General features: G+C 43.5%; 1 protein-coding gene and 1 long non-coding RNA gene across 4 annotated transcripts in view; one reads left to right on the plus strand and one right to left on the minus strand.

Moving 5' to 3' along the window:
- Positions 1-22946, minus strand: part of LOC123362924 (poly(rC)-binding protein 3-like) — a 752406-nt gene that overhangs the window by 310693 nt on the left and 418767 nt on the right. The window lies entirely within an intron of this gene.
- On the plus strand, positions 534-21753 carry LOC123362927. Its single transcript, XR_006576645.1, has 3 exons — positions 534-639; positions 18478-18854; positions 20511-21753. It is a non-coding gene; the product is annotated as an uncharacterized LOC123362927 (long non-coding RNA).

The following is a 22946-nucleotide window of genomic DNA, read 5'->3' on the forward strand; positions in this document are numbered from 1 at the left end:
TCTCAGTCAAAGCTCTTAAGCTTTGTCTTCACTAGGAAAAAAGTTGTGTTCTTAACTTATCTTACGCAAGGTAAAATCCTAATAAAGACAAGATTGTTTGTAGTGTTTACATGAGTTATGAGGTCCAGGTAAACTAGAGGGAAGCCTAGCGTTCATGTTGACCTCCTATATGTCGAGATATGTCCATTTAATATTTTCATTAAGAGTTCTTACTATTAATCAGATCCTGCAAATATTCATCTGCAGGACATATTGCAACTTCATCTACTCTATGCTCTGTGACTGGAAAAGTAACCCAGCCACACTTGCCAGCCAAGATTTATGCTGACACTGCCATCTCCAAGTACAAAAAATAGATCTCACACAACCAGGTTGGACTCTTCCTGCAGTTACTGTATATCTTTTTTTATAATTGTGTTTCACAATGTAGTGAAATGGGAAATGAATTTGAATACATGTTAAGAATCACACTACAGTAGAATCTCAGAGTTACGAATTAACTTGTCAACCACACACCTCATTTGGAACAGGAAGTTTGCAATCAGGCAGCAGCAGCAGAGAGAGAAAGCAAATACAGCACTGTACTGAGATAACGAACTACTAAAAAATAAGGGGGAAGTTTAAAAAAGATTGGACAAGGTAAGCAAACCTGTTTCTGTGCTTGTTTAATTTAAATTAAGATGTTTAAAAGCAGCATTTTTTTTCTGCATAGTAAAGTTTCAAAGCTGATTTAAGTCAGTGTTTGGTTGTAAACTTTTGAAAGAACAACCATAATGTTTTGTTCAGAGTTACGAACAATCTTCATTCCCAAAGTGTTTGTAACTCTGAGGTTCTACTGTACTTCCATATCAAAGTATATCAAGGGTTATTGAATGACACTTTGCCTATAATATAACTCAGGACCACCTGAAAGGTATCTGTTAATGCTGCATTACAATTTTCTATTTGTTCATGGTCAATGGGTCAATGTATCATGAGTATTAGTAATGTGTATCACACCCTGACTCACTATCGCTAAAAGTGTGATGTTTCTTAATACTTTCATTTTAGTTGTCTTTGGAGTCTGGGGACACATGGGGATAAATTCTGTTCCCTTTCCTTGAGACATGGGAGTTATGCTTTAGTAAGGACCTCAGAATTTGGCCCATGTTACTGATTTACACCCTGGGTAACCTCACAGATGTTTACAAGACTATCTGGAGTGCAAGTCAGCACAAAATGTGGCCCATGTGACATATGTTGTCCTAAGCATTCATGTGACTGACAGCCTGGAAAACATCAGAGTTCTGAAGGACAACACTTCTACAGTTCAGAAGTATTTATTTAATCAACCCACTTTCCTCTCTTTCACTATGATGTTTTATTTTTCAAGATTAAGACGGCTGTGGTTTCCCACATACAAATAGTACAGTCCTACGGAGAAGGGCAGTTAAACAGCTGGTGCTTTGCGATTTCTGACATCCCAGGTCTAGTTTAAAAAAGCCACTTACTTCATGGCTTAGAGAAAAAAGTGAGGATTCTAAGCAGCAGCACTGGGAACTTTAGGTGTTTAATATTTTCTAGGATGGTTGATTTTTATTAGCTTGCTTGTTTAAACCAGTAGGTTTGTAGATCTTTTTAGCCAGAGGACCAAACATATTATCACAAAAAGGTGAAGATGCAATAATTACTATGGTGAAATTTCTCTGCACTGTTCTGAACCAAGTTTGTGTTAGTGCAAGATGATGCTGATCTTACAGTAGTTGGAATAAGTTGGACTACACGAGGCAGGTGCACAGAATTCTTTTGCAGATAGGCTTGTGACATACGCTTCCAACTTCAAATTTTGTCATTACAGTTTTACATGTGTGAAATGGTGTGGGAAAGTATGCACAACTTTGACAATTCTGGCTTGTGGAAAGAAGGTAGGGGTTGATGGAGCCACCCACAGAAAGTCAGAGACACATTTCTGATACGTTACATACATAGACACATATAGGGATCCATACCAAAGCCAGGTTGGGTAGAAAGTAGTCAGAGGCATATGCATGCCAGTTTCACTCTCAGACACTCTGAAGTTTCTGCATTAACAGAGGCAAACTGCATGTGTGAAAACAAACAGTGTAAACCATAGCCAAAGTGTAATTAACAGTATGCTAGCAAGAAGCCTTACTATATAGTCTCACTACACAATAAACTAGATACTTAAGCTTCCTGACCAACTTGAACCAATACCATTTGACTTACGAGTGAGCTCAAATAACCAGCACCGAGACAAAGAAACACTTTTTTTTTTGGGTGCTATTATTATGCCTGAGGACAGGGGTGGCTCTAGGCATTTTGCTGCCCCAAGCATGGCAGGCAGTCTGCCTTTGGCGGCTTGCCTGCGGAGGGTCCGCCTGTGGGAGGTCCGCCGAAGCTGCAGGACCAGCGGACCCTCTGCAGGCAAGCTGCCGAAGGCAACCTGCCTGCCACCCTCGCGGTGACCGGCAGAGCGCCCCCAGTGGCTTGCTGCTCCAAGCACGCGCTTGGCATGCTGGTACCTGGAGCTGTCCCTGCCTGAGGAAAAACAGAAGACAGATGTGTAATTGGCTGAAAAAAAAAATCTTGAGTTAAAGATTTGCTTACATTTTTCTAAAACTTTTACAACCTCAAAAACAAACACTTAACACTGGGACACTGCGCTGAAGATTACTAATGCAAGAGCCTAGGCAGATCGACAGAAAGAAGCATTTTCATTAAAACTTTTCTTTTTGAGGTTTTCACCAAGCTCTATCCACGAATACAAAGAAGAAAAATCTGTAAAAAGAGACGATACACAGTAACACCAAGAGAGGCTAGCTTTCTTTCAGTATAAGGAAAGACATATTCAGTTCAACACCCTAATTCCTCATCTTCATGTTCAAGGTGAAATTTTGTCTACTTACAGTACTTTACTAATGGTTATTCCAGAACACCATAATTTAATCAGAGGTAGCTGATTTTAGTTTAAAGCCACAATTCTTCATTGTTGATGGTCTTAGCACTCAGGCTCAGTACTTTAGTGTAATGAATACGAAAAATTAATCTCGGAAGCTGTTAGAGATAAACTCCCAGTAAACAACTTTTTTTTTTTTAAATAGTCAAGCTCTATAGCATCCTGTTCCTAAAAAGACTATCAATGACCCTTCATGGCAGTGTTTCCTCTTATCATGGACACTGTACAGGGCTCTATGTAGGTTAAAGAATCTATTAGTGGGGAAGAGGTAGGCAATTGGCAGGTCATGGAGTGGGCAGGGCACAGAGCAGGGCTACATATCTTCAGGCACTCCTGCAGTGAAGCCAATGAGACTACTCATATGTAGATAATCATGTGCTTGTTTGAAAAATTAGGTCCTAACTATGGATTCTTACAATTCTCAGCAGCCAAACATTGTAACTTTAAATGAGTTAGCCCAGAATGATTTACTGAACACCACACCCCTGTGGCCCCCAGTTGTTCAATATGAATGGTAGTACTGCATTTGTAGCGTTACAGTTAACATTTCAGCACTCCCACGATAAACCTTATATTAGGCACTACATGTCTCTGATATAAAAATCTCTTCTGTCTCAACTATGGTGGGGAAATACCTCCTAATCTCTGCCAGGAAGTATATTTTCTTTGTAAAAGCTGCTGGGAAGTAAGTAAGTAAGTAAGTCAGAGTGTGTGTGTGTGTGTGTGTGTGCATTAATTTCTGGTGTTCATATGATTTTATACTAACTTCTAGCATACAACATTTATTTTAAAATTCAGAAATACTGCAGGACATTGGTCTTTAATCCAGAACAGGGTCTTTTGTTGTTCTCAGAATTCCTATTAAATTTAAGTCTTTAATTCAATCACAGTAGAATCTGTTCCAGTCTTTTTAAATATGTCTAATGAAAAATCCAGATAATGGGATTCCTGTGTAACAACACGGGGAAAAAACTAAGATATGTGAGTCTCCCACAAATTTACAGTAGGATGCAATATAGTTGCAGTGAATATACCAAGATTTTTTGGCAGTGGCCAGTTTCGATCACAACTGATTTTGTGTTAGGAGACAATTCAATGACATACTGTACTTTAAAATGTAAAATAAAACTCCAGGATACACACATACAAACCCTACATACAAATGTTATGAGTTAACATCAAATTATGCTATGACTTAAACCTAAGAAGATGATCCTCCAATAGCTATGAATGTTAGGAAGCCTCCTTAATATTTCCTGTCATGTGTACTTACTAGTATCTAACTGTCTGCTCTGAACTTTCTTGTTTCCATTGCCATGGATCCCAATGTTAATGTTCTTCTAATGCAGCTTGTGTATGTGAATTAGATTATTAATTAGATATTGAAGGCTTGAGTGCTGCTCCCCCCTCCATCATTGTTTTTCAAGAAAAAGTACTCCTTGAAGATGATGTGCTGCTAACGCTAAGCTTTGTGAAGAAAAGCTTTCAGAACACTATACTAGTATTGAATTTAGATAAGGATAAAGTCTATTTGGCAAACTTTGGAGAACACTAGGATAAGGAAGTTATCTGCTGACCATCTGAACTACAACAGTCGACAAAATTCAAGCGTTTTACACAATGTGTAGTAGTAACATAGATAGTGCTTCAACAAAATGAATAAGAATCACCTAATTCAGAATCATTTAGAAAGTTACTGTACCAGAAGCTCTCTCTAGATACAGAGGAACTTGACTTCAGGAGGTGCTCTCTTTTAAGGTGTGATTAGACTCCTTAATCTTAGAAAAAGGTGAATACGTTAGTATACAAGTCTTACGTTAGATTTGTTCTAATAATTCAAGATTTGGTGAAATAATGATATAGCTATACTGGCAAACCCCCTAGTGGAGATGCAAGAGAATTCTTTTGATGGCATAGATTATACCAGTTCCCTGAATAAAATAAACTATACCAGCAAAAGGACTTTTCTGCAATGTAACTGTGTCTACACTAGGACTTTTGCCACCTGTTGGCTAGGTGGATGATTTAAAAACAAACAAACAAACAAAAACAATATAGCTACATTGTCATAACTTTTAAGCATAAACCAGGGTTTAGTATGGGGAAATCATCTGTATAATCTAAAACTAAACTTGATTCTGAAATAAGAAAAAAATGTGTTGATTTACTGCAGACTGACTCATACAATAATAGGTAAAGCCTTTATTATCTCAGCATAAGAAAAAAGAAAAACACAAACAGACTCTCTGAGGTGGCTTCCCACCTCTCTTGAAAATGGCCCACACAGCCCTTCAGAAAGGCACACTGCAACTCTTGGTGACAGCCTATTTGGCAGAGAAAGAAAGGGAAAAGCTGGTTATCTGTAAATTTTATCTGGCCAAATTTTCCGTTTCAGCAAAACCAGTGCAAAGTGTTTCTATGGGCCCTAACAGAGTTACTCCAGATTTTACACTGATGAGACTGATCAAAGCTTGTCCCTAGATATCACTTAAGACTTTTCTAACACCTGTAGTGCTTTAACTACACCGGTACAGTTAAAGCAGTACAACCCCCTTAGTGTGCATACAGTTATACACATGGGAGGGGGAATAAGCCATACTGATATAAGGCACCTTTATACAGATATAACTGAGTCCACACTAGTGGTTGTATCAGTATAACTTTTTCAATAAAAAAGTCACCCTCCTATCCAAAATAAAGATAATTGTACAAAAATTGTGTAGACAGGCCTTAGTTAGTGACACTTTACACAGTGATCAGCCAAGCTATATTTCTATTCTGCCCAGCATTGATTGTGTTTGTGAATTTCTCTTTATTTTCTAAATCAAATCAATGTTGTATTTATTTAAAACCATTGGAAGTGGATGTAGTTACTGAATTGTGCAGGCGTGCAACAGGGGAGAGGGTGCGAAAGGCCCAGGCCCAACCCCCTGGATGCAGTCCAGCCACCATTATCAATTGTTATTTATTTGTGCCACCATAGCTCCTAGGACTAGTAATAGAACAGGACCCCATTGTGCGCAGTACCCCAAAGAGCTGAAAATCTAAGTCTCTGCGCCTTCCTGAGCACTGACAGCTCCTGAGCGTTTCAGAGAGAGAAAAACCAACCTTGCAGGTGATGAGTAAGGAAATGACTTGTCACTCAGCCAGGACAAAATGATTTGTGATCCCTTCTTGGGTCCAAGCTGACATAGGCCAGTGTGGGCCAAATTACTGGCCTCCCACAAGTTACGGGGCTCAATGCAGGAATTTAACAAGGGGAACCCTCTCCTTTTGTCCTTTTCTAATCTATTTTTAATTTCATTTACAGAGCATTTCCTCAATATGAGCCTGGCCTATTTATAAACATGTATTTAACTGACAGGCTTGAGTAGCTATAGAGTAAATGATACACATTTCAAACAAGTGCCTAGATGTGTATTCATTCAAGAGACTAGGCAGCATACAAATGAGCTATTCCATCGTCACAGCCAAATATTTTTCAATTTTATAACCTTCCATGAATTATTTTTAAAGGGAATTTAAATATTCCTCCACCTTACTTCTCTGTAATGCTAAGATTATTACCAATACTGGAAGAGCAGGACATTCAAAGTGATGCTCTGCCCTTCACTCACTCAGTGGTGCCCTTGGTTGTGTTTAAAAAAACCCAACAAAACCGCAGGAGCTAAGGGACGGCATGTTAGTTCATTCTCTGTCATATACTTTCCTGTACGTTGTCAGCTTTCTGACAACCATACTATTATTTAAACATATCACTTTCTTGTTGTAGTTAATATAAGCACAAGTCAGTCTGCCAACCTGGAACCTGATCCTACAGTTCTTACTCAGGCACAACTCCCACGAACATCAATGGGAGAACTACTTGAGGCCAAATCACCACTCCCAGGGAGGCTCAACAAATTTCTGATTGTGAAATTTCAGTGGGAACATCCTGCCCAGAGGATAAGGCCCCCAGAATAGGCAGGGGCGATGGCCCTTCTACCTCATGGATGACCTGAGATCTCAGTGGAAACCCTGTTGACCTCCGGAGAGGGTAATGACATTTACATGGAGGTCTGGAGCGTCTCCATATGTCCCCACATTTCTGCCAGGGCAGCAGTTTCCTCAGGAGCCTATGCCGAGGCTTTCAGAAAAAGCTATGCTCTTAATTCCTTATTTAGGCAAGTAAATAAGTGACCTGATTTAAAAAAATGCTGTGCACCCAGTAGCTCCCAGAGCTGTTGAGTGGTCAGCATTCTTTAAAATCAGGCCACTTATTTAGTTGTCTAAATAAGGAGTTAGAAGCATAGCTCCAGGCATTCAATTTTGGCCCTTCTTCCCAATACTTCCCTCTGACCGCTGCTCTCAATCCACACAAAACAATATCCACTTAAATTCCAAGATTCTTACCCTGACACAAGGTCTCCAATCTGCTGGCTGTTGAATTCCTGATAAGCACTAAACTATTAACCACTCAGGGCTTGTCGTCACTGCACTTAACTTGTGTTACAACTCAGGGGGTTACTCTGAACTCAAGTCTTGTCCACACACAAAACCCCTGAACTGCAGTGTGGTAGTGCTTTTTAGTTGCGTTGGCTGACCCAAGAGTAGGTACAGGCCACAGCTTGAATAGGCGCAACTCGTCATCTGCCAACACAACTGCTCTGTGTAGCTGAAGTGACAATTCACAGTGTGGCTGCTCTCCCTTTGCCTAGGCTAACTCGAGAGGAGTTAGTTCAAGTTATCTACATGCGAGTTGACCCGGCAGCGAAGACAAGCCCTAAGAGATGGCTTTCATCATCAGCCCTTCTGCTGGAAGTTTCCTACCAGGAATTCATTTCAATAATGCATTTCTTAATCACCTTTATTGTACAATTGCAAAGGGCAAACCAACCAGCCATCTGCTGCGTATATTAGAAGACCGGGCTGGCTGCTCCTTATCTAGGACAGAGTATGGTTAGAAAAGAGTCCTTTTGATTTCACTTGGTGTTTTATGTGCTTTGACCTCAGGCATTTTGTCATTTTTACCAGAAGGAACTATTATGATGAGTGCTTTTCGTTAGCCAGTATAAATCCTTGGCAGCCTATCACCTCAGCTTGACTAAGGCAATCAATCTGCCAGAAAATCGCTACAGTATCATGGTCTGTGAATATTTTATGGTTTACTTACTCTAATTGTTCATTTCATGCCCAAGCACTAAGGTTACACTGGTCACACCTGCTAAGCTATCTTGTCCTTTGTGATGCTAAAAGGCTGATTGCATGCTGCAATGTTCTCATATCCATAATTCAGTTAACTAGAGATAAGCTGGGACTGAAAAATAAATGAATCAGCAAAGTTCCCATAGGGATGGTGCAATCAAAATGCTCACACACAACCTGTTCTCCTGTTCCCCTGAGAAAATATGTCAGGTGTTTTGGATCTTGCGATGAATGTATTATGGGTTCTCAGAATCACCCACATGCCCTGCTCAATCCATTTTTGCACTAGCTTTTATGATATATGCTGATGGTAGGCTGACAGTGAACTGGCTTTTAATGTGGGAGACCTTCAGGTTCAAACTCAAGCTACTGTCAAGGGAAGTGTTGACAGTAATAAAAATTAACTGTAGCAGGTTTGAGGCAGAGACGATTCCTGCAGTATAGTACATGGTTTGTATAACAGCCAGTACAACACTGGACATTCCCACTGAACTAGTGCAAATATCATCTTAAGGATCACTGAACAGTGAATTTTCTATGTGCAACATAAGTGAAGAAATACCATCACTAAATAACTGTCCATCTATGCTCCAGAAATGTGATATCCAACAGCCTATGAAATATCTCATTTCTTCCCCCTGGTGGGGCTGAGCTAGAGACTGCATATTGGATTTGCAGCGCAAACTGGGTAATGACATAAATGTCATTAAGGTTTTTTGTATAATTCCTAAAAACTACTGCACTTGAGCATCCTGCTGTATCTCTGTCTAGCTGCATTTAGAGTATATTAGGTATATTTTAAAAAGGGCTAAAATAGACTAATATACTGACATAGGACTTGAGCCTACTTTCATTGAATTAAGTGTGAACAGAATCAGCCCTGACTGAGACTATAATGGCGTCATTTAAAAAAAAGTTACTGCGTCATCATAGTTGAAATGGCAAAGTCATGAAATTACAGTAAGAGAGACATTAAAAGCCTCAGGCATCTTTCCATAACAAGATAACTTATTTTTCATCCAAACAAGTGAATGTGGTTTTTGTTTTACTTTTTAGGTTTATTTAAAACATAACTAACCCTTCATTTCAAGGGTTTCTTTCAGGGACAAAAGAAAATACATCATGTTTGTACTCAGTTATTTATTCATTCACATTTTTGTGGGAGCAGAGAAATCCAAATTTGCAAACAGTACATACGGTTACAATTCCCTTTACAAACTGAGAGGGAATGAAAGAATCCTTCTAATATAACTTAATATTATAGCTTCAATGACAATAACAACAAGAATTAGTTGTGGTGATTGCAAGAAGTGAAGCACACCAACAGAGGCAGAGATATTTCGAAACATGAACCTAAAGTTAGGCTTCTAAAACCATATTTAGGCACTTAGATAAGTGACCTGATTTTCAAAAGTGACCTCAGTTCAATAGGAGTTGTTAGAGGCTCAGCATCTTTGAAAACCAGGCCACTTAGTTAGGGTACATCTACACAGAAAACAAGTTTAAGAGCCCAGGTCACTTGACTTAAGTTTGTGGGACACACATTATGGGGCTAAAAATAACACCATAGAAATTGCTGCTCGGGCTGGAGCCTTGGTTCTGAGATCCTCCACCAGGTTTCAGAGCTTGGGCTCCAATCAGAGCAGAAATGTCTACACTGCTATTTCTAGACCCATAGGTGAGCCCCCAAGCTCGAGTCAGTTGACCCAGGCTTTGAGACTTGCTGCTGCCCCCCCCTCCTTTTTTTTTTGCTGCGTAGATGCACCCTACGGTAGCTAAATATGTACTTAGAAAATCTTGGGCAGAACTATTTCACAAATAAGTCTAAGATGTTCCTGGGTCTTACCCTGGGAACATATATAATGATGTCTGTCTTTAGGATGACACTATGGAATTCCAGTAGGCGATATGAGATTATCTACTACTACTACTACTAGCTATGGCAAAACACAAGATGAGTAGAGACTGGAAAGTATTGGTGTTGGTGCTGCTGGTTGCTCTGGTGTTTCACAGGCTGTAATTGGAATTGGAAATGCAAGGATTTGAAGTAAAGAAGGAACCCAAACAAGACTTGGGTTCCTCTTTACTAACTTCTAGTATCTAGTGTTCTGGTAACGTAGAGATATCACAAGCTGTGTTAGTCAATATATGATGTTCTGCTCCCTGGAATGGATAATAATTGTGATGGTATTATATCAATTCAGGGTGTAGATAAAATAGGGTATGACATTTTTCTGTTTCCTAGCAGCAATTCAAAGACTCAACTATAATAATCCATAAAAAATGATATCCATATAATACATTGTTCCATGTAAACTAATAAAATAAATAACAGCAACAACAAACAACTGATTTTAAGTAGTTAGTGCTAATGGTCTCTCATTGTCTTATTTGCATTTAATATAGTGTTATTTGCTCCTTACTATCTCCCATATATTTTGTAAAGGAAATAAGACATCTTGAGACTACTTGTTCAATTTGCTTATACATACAAGACCAAACATGAATTCAAGTCTGTTTATATCTTTCTATGCCCATTTGCGTACTGCGTACACGATATGTTGACATATCTTGTATAGTTAGCATGCAAAATAATCCCATCAAAGAGTGAGTGTACACGTCTGTGATTTCAATATTCTGAGATGATACAAGGACAGTTTTTTCTAATAACTGTTTGGACATCCTTCCAAGATTACTTATTTCAAATCTTTAAATTTTTTCATCGTTTCAACTGCCTCTTTCATTTCAGCCACTTTCTGATCATTTGCTGGAAATTTCTGGAGCATCTATGTGTACCTGCATGTATGTTCTTTGCTATTAGGATCAGTGATGCATTTTCTTTAATGACCACCAGCAGCAGAAATCTTCAGTGTGTATCATCTGGAAACAAGGTATCCATGTAACTGACAAATCATTCCATGTAATCTGAATGCATCGGGGTGGTTGATGATCAGATCCAACAGTAAAAACCTAGTTGCAATTTACATATCCATGAAAGCACTGGTAGCCAAATACAATTGCTTATAATTCATTTTGTATTTTTGGTAACTGTTCTTCTGCTGGTGAGTGACTTCCATGGGTAGTGGTTCTGCCTTCCTGGTGCAGTAATGCACCAAAGCCAATCTTGGATGTGTCAGCGCTAGAGACAGCTCTTTATTAGGATCAAAGTAAGAAAGCTTTTGACCTGGTTCCTCTGTGATATGGGTCTGTAGCAGGGTGAACCTCTGCTCCTGCTGTGAGGGGTTTAAAAAGCAGCCTGGCAGGGCTTGAGAGCTGCTGCTCTAGGCTGGGCTGATTGAGAAAGTGGCTGCAGGTGAGGCCACGCCCCAAACTGAGCCACAGGCCTTATAAAAAGGCCAGGGAAGCCAGAAGCCGAGACAGTCTCTCTCTGCCTTCAGAGAGGGATGGGCCTGGCTGCTTAGCTTGAGGCTGAATACCTGAGTGCAGCAGGGCTGGGGAAGGCTGAGGAGCTGAGGAGCTCCAGCCTAGAAAGCCCCAGGCTGCGGCCTAGCAGTGGGCCAACAGGTACTGGGGGTTGCAGAGGGCAGCCCAGGGGTAGGACAAAGCAGCAGGTCCAAACCCTCCTTGCCAGTGATGAATAGGCTGATACTGCAGTCTGCCCCAGAATGTGGGGCTAGACAATGACTGTCAGTAGCCAATACTGAGGCAAGGTGGGGATAGAGGGTGAGGGTTCCCTGAGGAGGGGAGACCCAAAGAGAAAGGGGCTACTGCCAGGGGCAGCACCCCATGTAAAAGGGCACCGGGTCCAGGGAGGGACACGGGGGCCTGAAGACAGGTGGATCACCAGCCTACAGAGGGCGCTCTGAACGCTGGAACAGAGCTAATTCCCGGAGTCACCAGCAGGAGGCGCCGCAGGGGTGAGTCCCGACCTGTTACACGGTCTTTATAAGCAACATAGAAAGCCATGTCATGCTGCTTATCCCAAATTAATTCATTATCTTGCTTTAGCAGCTGTTGAAATGATGCCTTGATTTGACAAGTTTGGCGCAAACTTGGGCACATAGTTAATCATACCAAGGACCGTCTTTAGTGCTAAAAAATTGTGTTAATTCCGTATTCCTGACTGTAGTGAAATTAGCTAACTGTGTTTTAAGCACATCTGTCTCAATGTGATGTAAAATAACTTATTTCTGGAAAAAAGATCAAACCACAGTCAGCTGGTTTTATCTAGGATGCCTTTTTTCCTAAAGACCACTGTGTTAAAGTATGAAGGTTTGTACTGTGTTCCCCATTCAAACCACCAAATACTACCATAGGTAGTTATCAATGATGGCTTCATCTCCACTGAGCACATTATACATCACATCAACCATATGTGGTACTATGCATCATTTTCTACTGAGATAGGATAAGAAGTCTATATGTTCAAAGCGGTTGGTCATGATGGCTGTTTAGACAGTTGTATTGCACCAAACCTTGACCTTACAAAGAACATGCAGAAGAACTGGACACCAGTGAGCTTAGGTGTAATGTCCTCAAAGGCAAACATGGATGTTATAATATCTTAAGGATCCAGACAAACTATGAGGCCATGCCTATGCTGATAAAGTGATTTACTTTTGCCTTTGGTTACCTTTAAGAGGTCTCTTTGGTGATGTTAAAAATGTGCATTTCAGTAACTGTGGGTGAACCTTGCATCAAGTAGGCTCAACCATGGCTTCTGAGACAGTGCTGAAGTCCAGTCCACACTTGTAATTAATCATTTTAAGTGCCGGTTTAGTTGCATGCATGGCTGATAACTGGTGTTAGCAATAGGTAAATTTCCTAGAGTAGACACAGACTTAGGGTATGTCTACACTACAAGAGTAGTTTGAATCAACTTAAGTCGAATTTGTGGAATCGACCTTACGAAGTGGAATTTGTGTATCCACACTAAGGACACTAATTCGACTTTGTGAGTCCACACTAATGGGGCAAGCGTCGACTTTGGAAGCGGTGCACTGTGGGAAGCTATCCCACAGTTCCCACAGTCCCCGCTGCCCATTGGAATGCTGGGTAGAGCCCCCAATGCCTGCTGGGGGAAAAATGTGTCGAGGGTGGTTTTGGGTAACTGTCATCATTGAACCGTCAATCACGCCCTCCGTCCCCGAAAGCGCCTGCGGGCAATCTGTTCGTGCACTTTTCTGGTCAGTGACAGCGCGGACGCCACAGCACTGCGAGCATGGAGCCCGCTGCAGTTATGGACGTTTTCACCTCCTTGCACCTTATCGTCCACCTCTTCCACAGTCAGCTGCTAAGAAATCGGGCTACTTTTCAATGGTGCTGCAAGCACTGGTGGACCATAGGGGACGTTTTTCCAACATCAACGTTCGGGTGGCCGGGCAAGGTTCATGACGCGCATGTTTTCAGGAACTGTGGTCTGTTTAGACTCCTGCAGGAAGGTAGTTTCTTCCCGGACCACAAAATAACTGTTGGGGATGTGGCGATGCCTATAGTGATCCTTGGGGACCCAGCCTACCCGCTAATCCCCTGGCTCATGAAGCCCTATACAGGCGCCTTGGACAGCGACAAGGAACTCTTCAAGTACCAGCGAGCAGCGTGACCTGTGACTGTTCAGTTTCTTTACAGAGAAGCTGAACCTGCCCCTGTTTCTTTACCCAGTTACTGTTGACTATCCTCTGCAGTTACATACCCCGTTCACCCCGTTTCCCCCACTTCCAACACACGTGTAAAAATAAAATACATGTTCCATTGTTACTTAACAAAGGTTTCTTTATTAATGACTTTGCGTTAAAGGGTTGAAACTGGGACGCAGACTGTGCTGGGTAGGGTGTGCGGTGATGTAAAGACCGCCTCTAAACTCGAGGAATGACAGGCTCCTGCTCGTAGAGTGGTCCGCAATGCCGGACTGGTTGTTTCAACGGAGCCTGCCATCCCTCCTTTTTGGGATTCTGTGTGCGGGGGCTATGTGACCTTGCGGCGGGGGAGGACGGTTACAGATTCCCCTGCTGCGTGGCCCTGTGGTCCAGGACAAGGACCGCTGCATAAGTTCTGTAACCGCCTCCCCCGCTACAAAGTCACATACCCCCCCACCCACACAGAACCTGGAAACTACCTCCCATACCGACCAGGGTGCCTACTGACTGCACTGTGTGTGTGACCTGCTGCTGATCCTGCCCCCGTGTCTGTACCCTGGTAAAGGTGACTGTCCTATACAATTATCAACCCCCTTCCCCACCCACCCCCCCTTCAAACACAGTCTTCTGTAAAAAAACATGACGGAAACAGTAATTAACAGCAAAGTATTTTTAATAATTAACTAGACAGTTAGTGGATGAAACTGGGATTGGGGCTTGGGTGAGTCAGGAAGGGAAGGACTTCTCAAAATTTAGGGTATGAGAGCTTTTGGGTACTTGAGCACGCTGCTGGGGTGCAGTGACAGTTTTCACGGCCCCTGGCGCCCCTCCTTCTTGTTATTTTGGGTAAGGGGAGTATGGGACTTTGTGGCGGGGGAGGGCGGTTGCAGATACACTGCAGGGGGGCTCTGTCCTCCTGCCTGCGGTCCTGCAGAACATGCACAAGGCGCCGGAGCATGTCCGTTTGCTCCCTCATTAGTCCAACCAGTGTTTGAGTCACCTGCTTGTCTTCCTCACGCCACCTCTCCTCCCGTTCGCTGTGTGAGCGCTGGTACAGAGAGAGGGTCTCCCTCCACTGGCTCTGCTGGTCCGCCTCGGCTCGGGAGCAGCCCATAAGTTCAGCGAACATCTCGTCCCGTGTCTTTTTCTTTCGCCGCCTAATCTTTGCCAGCCTCTGTGAGGGGGATGCTGTGGCAGGTCTGGAGACAGTCGCAGCTGTGTGATGGGAAAAAGGGAGTGAATTCCTTGCCAAGATACATTTTTTCAAACAATGAACACAGTCTAGTCTGTGTCTGTGAACAAGAGCATGCACAGCACCTATCTCGTGCGCACTCCTGCTGCAGGCAATCCGGAAAGCATAAACTCTGCCCCTGTCCCACCCCATCGCAGTGTCCCCCGACCCTTTGAATTCTGGGTTGAGATCCCAGTGCCTGTGGGATAGCTTGCGTCCTCATTCCCCCCTCCCTCCAAGAGCGTCCATTTGATTCTTTGGCTTTCCGTTACGCTTGTCACGCAGCAGCGTGCTGAGTCTCTGCTACGCCGTCTGTCTGGAGATTTTTTAAAAATACTTTGGACCAGGCGTAACATTACAGTAATTCCCCTAATTAGATGCAGGAGTCTCTGAGCGAGATCACCCTGAGGACGGTCACTGAAGGAGATAGAGAGCGCATGCTGCGTGAAAGCCAGCACAAACCAGGGGCCTATGCAGCCATGCTCGGGGAGGCAATGCTCCCTGAGTACCTCATGAAAGCCTGGCACGGAAAAGTGTGCTACCACGGAGCACCCAATAAGGCAGCTCTCCCCAGGAACCTCCTGCCGAGGCTTTTCGATTACCTCCAGGAGAGCTTCGTGGAGATCTCCCAGGAGGATTTCTGTTCTATCCCCATATATATAGACCTCCTTTTCACATAGTTCAGATTCCTGTTCCATTAATAATAAAAGTTTACATGTTTAAAGCACTTACCGACTGATCCTTCCCCTGAATCAGGGTCCGGGTTAACGGCCGGGGAGGATTGGTAGGGGATCTCCGTGAGGGTGATGAAGAGATCCTGGCTGTCGGGGAAACCAGCGTTGTAACCGCTGTCGCCTGCCTCGTCCTCCACAAACCCTTCCTCATCTTCCCCGTCCGCGAACATCGCCGAGGAACTGGCCGTCGACACTATCCCATCGTCAGAGTCCACGGTCACTGGTGGGGCAGTGGTGGCAGGCTCCGGAGCGTCCGTTTGCCGCTTTGGTCTTGTGGTAGCCTTGTCTCAGGTCCTTGATTTTCACGCGGCACTGCGTTGCATCCCGGCTGTATCCTCTGTCTCTCATGGCTTTGGAGACCTTCTCATAGGTCTTTGCATTCCGTTTTTTGGAGTGCAGCTCCGAAAGCACAGACTCCTCGCCCACACACTGATCAGATCCAAGACTTCCCGGTCAGTCCATGCTGGGGCCCTCTTTCTATTCTGAGATTGCATGAACTCCTCTGCTGGAGAGCTCTGCATCGTTGCCGGTGCTGATGAGCTCGCCCCGATGTCCAACCAGGAAATGAGATTCAAACTGGCCAGACAGGAAACGGAATTCAAATTTTCTCGGGGCTTTTCCTGTGTGCCTGATCAGAACATCCAAGCTCGGACTGCTGTCCAGAGCATCAACAGAGTGGTGCAGTGTGGGATAGCTCCCGGAGCTACTAAGGTCAATTTCCGTCCACACCTAGCCTAATTCGACATGGCCATGTCGAATTTAGCGCTACTCCCCTCGTCGGGGAGGAGTACCGAAGTCGAACTAAAGAGCCCTCTATGTCGAATTAAATAGCTTCGTGGTGTGGACGGGTGCATGGTTAATTCGAATTAACGCTGCTAAATTCGAATTAAAGTCCTAGTGTGGACCAGGCCTTAGACCCATGTTTTACCAGGCCTGTGCCAGACTTTCTGTAATGATGTTCAAAATGATTTGTGTCATCTAAACTAGCAGCTAAACATTTTTCAGCATCAGCTGAGGGAGGGAGAAAGGGGCCACCTATGCAGTGTGCATTTTTTTTTTAAAGTAGATGAGGTCTGAATTTCCCTTTTCAAGACTTTTTCCATTACAGCTAGTGAGTTAACCCAATGTGTTGATCTGTCACTTTAATTATGGCCTCTGTATTTAGTAGGTGACAATTCCTGCTTGAAATAATCACAATGTGGTATATTTTTTGGTGTACATAAAATATGGGTGATTTTGTATGTAGACAAAGGGTATTCCCAGGAGAATGACACCAGACTCCTTCGAAAACATCTGTATATTCTGTCAGAATATCAAGTTTAATATTTTCATCATATAGTGTACATCTAGCAAAAACTAGATTTGCTTTTGCTATAACACATGCTTCGGATTTATCAAAATAAAAGTCTTTGGTACCTAGCATCCTCTTCACTAGTAATCCGTATGTTGCAATCACACAATAAGTAGCTACACTTATTCACATTTTGCTCTACAGAGACCAGAAAACATGAGTGCCACAAGTATTTCTATGTTTCTGGGAGCTGGCCAGTTTCTCAGGCCGTTCTGACTCCAAAGCCTCTCTTTCAATGATTCAGGATTGTTCAGTGATTCAGTGTATTAATAATTGCATTGTGGGGTTGGGACTGAAGGATGATTGCATGGACAGTTGTCAATAGACTAAAGCAATTTAATATCATTTAGACCGGTGTGAGTTTTAAGCATTGCAACGAGTGGGTCAAATGAGCACTTTCAGGATATATGTTTTAAAAATCAGAATGAATCCTCTGGTGGCCAGGGCCTTTGCTACCTCCCCACCCCCTTTGGAACATTATGTACCACGGGGGGAGAGAGGGGAGCAGGGACATAATAATGGCACAGCCACTATCTAGCCCAGGGACTGGCAACCTTTGGCATGAGGCCGCCAGGGTAAGCATCCTGGCGGGCCGGGCCGGTTTGTTTACCTGCTGCGTCCGCAGGTTCGGCCAGTCACGGCTCCCAGGTAAACAAACTGGCCCAGCCCACCAGGGTGCTTACCCTGGCGAGCCGTGTGCCAAAGGTTGCTGATCCCTGATCTAGTCTATGGTTAAAAATACCTGCTTTTCACAGCTGACTTCATACTATGGCTGTATATTCTCCCCTTGACGCAGTGTGACCTTGAATGGGATTTGAGAAGCTATTTCTTGGTGTTTAAGTGGAACCGGTGGACCACAGATACATCTGTCCTTTCTGTTAGCGAAAGGACTGCAAAACCTTCATTAATCAAATACAATGAATGTTAAACACTGACACTATTAACTCACAGTAAATAAGCTACATGATTATATTCATCCTGTAGGTCAGGCCCAAGGGGATTTGTCACAGATTTCATATTAGCCTCTTCTTCTCCCCTAACAAATCTTTTCCCATATGCATGCACACACACACACACACTCTGGCTTCTGGTAAGCCTGTCAGGCAATAGCACAGCCAGATGACCACCACTGTATATCATTTGTAAAGGCTACCCTTCAGACTTAGAGCCTGACATAGGGTTGTCTCCAGTCTAAAACTGCTTCCATGACTGTTTGGCCATGTAGGCTTCGAGAGTTTTCTTGGCTATGCAATCACGGAGGCAGTGCCTGGTTTCGAAGTGGAAGGTACTTCTTCCCTGAATGTGATCACACTGGCTGCTCCCCTTCCCAGGGATACTGCCACAGGCTCCACCCTGTACAAATGGCATTTGAGATTGTTGGGGGAATCTCCAGCCAAACTGGCTTTGCTTTTTCACCCTGACAGGTTGCCATTTTGAAGCTGCCACCACATCTGGCAATAAGGGAAGGCAGAAGATGAAGCCCCCTGCCTTGCGGGTTGAGGAAGACCATCTATTTGTGATGATCTGCAAGAGGGTCTTTGTTTTCTACAGATTGTGATGCTGGTTGTGTTGCAGCACAAGGGAGTAAGGGGGGGCATAGGGAACCCCCTTAGCACGTGCTACCGCATCACTAGTGGCAGCACAAGACTGTGAGCAGCCTCCATATGGCTGCTACTCCTGTGGATGTGGGCAAGGAATGGGCCAGCATGGCTGAACCGTCACACTCGAGCAAGAGCAGAATGATGAACCAGGATCTCTACATTCCCTGTCTGCTCCTGGAGAAGTGCCACTATATGCTGCTGTGAGCATGGGGCATGAGGGAAAGCCTCAACAGGTCCCTCCATGAATACATATTTTGTAATGTTTTCATGGACATTAAAAAATATCCCCAAAACAATTATTTTCAAAACATGAATACCTGCTTATTGATATAAACCTCTTTAAATACATTTGCACTTGGTGCCTTGTATAAAATGATATACATATTCACAAATCCACTCAGTAAATTTCTTGCAGTTAATGAGTGCTGCAGGATTTCCATACTCTGATAAAATATCTGTGAATATTGTTACAGATAATGCAGGCGCTATAAATACCTTACAGTAAAAAAGGTAAAATAAATATCAACCAATTACGGTAAATAATAAACCCCAAGAAAATCTACTATGCACAGGGAATGGTTGCTACATCACCAGTGGCATAGCAAAAATCTAAATCAGTGGTACTGCAAAGTATTACTTTGTTCTACACACATTGGCAGTTAAAGATAATAACCAGATTATAATTTTGCTGAACTGAATATCCAGATTTAGCTGTTGGCAGGCACCTGTGGTGCTCGGGATGGATTATATACAGCAAGCCAGCACAGGCAGCTCCCTGGGGAACTCCCACTATTTCATTTTGAGAAGTACCTTAAACCATCCCAGCCTAGAAATCTGCTTCCCCCCCTGAACTTTCACACACCTTTGAGCTCTCTGTCTTTAAATCCAGAGTATACTGGAGCTAAATTCTGGTCTGGTACACAAGTGAAAGCCCAGAGAAATTCCACTGACATCAACAAAGTTATTTCAAGTTTTATCTGTGTTAGGGAGATCATAATGTGACCTACCTCTACAGCCCTATATTTCAGACTTCCACCAGCACTGGGGATTGGTCCTGCTTTGAGCAGGGGGTTGGACTAGATGACCTCCTGAGGTCCTTTCCAACGCTGATCTTCTATGATTTTATGATTCATAGCTATGTCGATCAGGGGTGTGAAGAGGTATGATTCCTGACCAACACTGCTGTGCCGGCAGAAGCCCCTAATGTAGATGCAAATGTACTGGCAAAGCTGTGATTTTAGTGGTATCCCTTGTTTCACTTTTGGTAGTGGCTTTATTACATGGGTACAAAGTGCAGTTTTGCTGTTACAGCTTCATCCATATTAGGTGCGCTTTGACAGTACATTATGTTGGTATTTGTATAACAAAGCACCCCTCAAGTAGACAAAACTCAAGGAGACATATGGGAGTTACTGTAGGAATGTCATAATTCACTTTATGCAGTCTTATTTGGGGGGGAAGTGGGTATGTCTAGGCTAGGGAGTTACAGTTGTTGAAAGGTGGAGACTTCATTTGGAAAAGGTCTCCTCCAAAGTAGTTCCACATCTCTCTAATGTGGAAATTTTTTGCATCTGAAGCTTTGCACAGAAGATGCACCCTTCCCTTGGGTAGCCTTCTGGGCTTCAGATTACCTGGAAGACAGAGAAACGTGTGCAATTCAGGAGGCTATCCCAAAAGTGTGTGTCTGACAGAATATACCCATGTTCAGACCTTATACCCTATTATATGTCTTGTGAGGTATTTAAAAACCTCAGAATTTGCTCATCAATAATATCATGGCAAAATACAGGTAGCAATGTTATATGTGAAGTTATAAACATAATCTGAGATCATGACTAAAAATGTGTTTTCCACAGAAGTCTGGACAGCGGCCAACCAGTTCCCCAGAGACAAAGGGCAAGCTGATGCCTCTGCCACGAGTAAACAAGGCTGATGGACCATTACCTGCCAAGTGGCCATTCTTTGGCAGGAAAAGGGGCAGGGGCAAAAAGTTACATCTTAGCAAAGAAACAGCATTGAGTTCCCTTCTTCACAGACTGCCTGTCGCCTTGCTCTCAGCTGGAAATGCTTCTCAAAGGGGGAGGACAGGATTATAAAAAGAAGGAGCAGACACCTCTCTCTCCTCTCCTGCCCATCACATTCCGTGCATGTGAAGAGACAAAGGAAGCAGCCATTGGACTGTGGGAGAGGGACCTGATCTAAACAGTTTGGTCAGTAAGACTGCTGAAAGCATGTGGTGAGAAAACTTTGCTTTGAATTGAATATATTTTGTTAAGTGGGTATCAGTAAGCATTTTATCTTAATTTTCTTGCAGCCATTTCTGACCTTTAGGCCTCATTATTTGGTCATGGGCCAAGGTCATATTAATTTAGAATAAATCTCTGTATATTTTCATATCTACTTATAAGAATTGCAATCACATTCTCAGCAGCGTGGAATCTGGAAAGCCCACTAGAAGCATCAGCAAGTCGGCAAGCAGGTGTATTTTGTACGCATGCTTTAATTTATATTCAGTATGAAAAATCTGTGATCTATATTTAATGCCTGTGCTTTCATTTTATTTATAGGTTTTTTTTAATCTAGAAATTATTACAAAAAATTTTGTTCATACAAGGGTCCAGTGTATCTGTATCACAAACACATACTTTGAATCTGTAAATAAAAATAAATTGGGCAATCTGACACTGAGATCTTGGGCAAAAGAACAGTAAACCAGGTTCAGAGGCAGGTCTAGAGACTGTTTATGTAAACAGAGTCAGGATGGGCTCTGCTCTGACATCTGGTGGTGAATTGTGGGGAGTGTGGAAGGGAATTTCAGGTATTTGCATTGGCACGCCCACCCCATCTGGCGTGGCCCACGGCAGCCTGGGATGGTTGTTTTGACAGCTCTGGGATCCCAAGTTTCTTTGTTGTTGGGGCGGGAGGAGTGGAGTGTTGTCGCCCTGGTTGTGTGGATGAGGAACTGTGGGACTGCTTTGTGACAGAGATGTCTCACCATCAAGTGGGTGGCGCTTGCTAGACAAGGGACATGGGTGCCAAAACGCAGTGAATGGAGAGAGGTTGGGGATTGGTGTGTGTACCTGATGGTATGGGCCCCTTTTGAGGGCCTGGAACACCAATTGCACATCCTCTGCTCTCCACTGTTGAAGAGCAGAGCTAATTTTGAATCTATTAGGAGTCCATCTAGAGGCTGCTGAGCTGAATTCATGTTGGGTCAATGGTGCACCAGCACCTGGGCTCCCCTACTACAAGCTGAAATCACTAAGAGCTGAAATCACTAAAAGAACTAAGCTTACTGAGCTGAGATCACTGAGTGCTGCGTTAACTAGTGGGGGAGCCTGAAGATCTATCGCTAAGCGGCTGGCAGAGTGGAGCAGTTTGCAGCATGTTGGAGCAGCCCATGGAACAGTGAGCAGAGCGGTTTGTGGGAGCGGCTCACGGGTCGGCTGGAGGAGAGGCACAGTTGGTGGAGTGGAGAGGAGCTGGTCATGGTGAAGGCTGCAGCAGAACTCCACGGAGAGGCGGAGCAGTTTGCAGCACATTGGAGCAGCCCATGGAACAGTGAGCGGAGTGGAGCGGTTTGTGGGGGCAGCTGGAGCGGCGGCACAGCTGGTGGAGTGGAGTCGGTCGAGGTGAAGGCTGCAGCAGAACTCCACAGAGAGGCGGAGCAGTTGGCCCCTGGCCCACGTAAGGTGCCCCTTAACACCCTGTGTGTAGGCCCCCCCCCATTTCCACCCAGGCTGGGGGGAGAGGGGGAGAAACTCTGCAGATAAACTTTTGAACTCTGGGGTAGCACTGACCAGAAACAGAGACTTTTGGGTTGTTGGACTTTGGAGTGATTGGACTTAAGACCCTAAGGGGGAAAGGACATTGCCAAACGTACTTGGAGGTGGGTTTTTTTGCTTATGGTTTGTGTTATAATTCTGTTTGTGGTGTTTCTCCAACGTGATGCCGCATTGTTTCCCTCTTTTATTAAAAATTTTGCTACACTCAGACTCCGTGCTTGTGAGTGGGGAAGTATTGCCTCCTAGAGGCGCCCGGGGGGAGGGTATGTAATTGTCCCAGGTCACTGCGTGGGGTCTCGAACCGGTTTTGCATTGTGTTATTGAAACAGAACCCCTGGATACTGAACCTGGCCCTTGTTGCTGCCAACTCAGAGGGGCAGAAGGGTTACATTTAAATTGTTTTAACATATACCTTTTCCCCGCCTCTTCACAGTATGTTTATCAACTTATACTCCCTTTTGTTCACATAATGATAAGTGCGTATAAGTAGGTCTAGGGACATGGTCA

This window comes from Mauremys mutica, chromosome 2 (genome assembly GCF_020497125.1).
Source record: "Mauremys mutica isolate MM-2020 ecotype Southern chromosome 2, ASM2049712v1, whole genome shotgun sequence".
Lineage (NCBI taxonomy): Eukaryota > Metazoa > Chordata > Testudines > Geoemydidae > Mauremys > Mauremys mutica.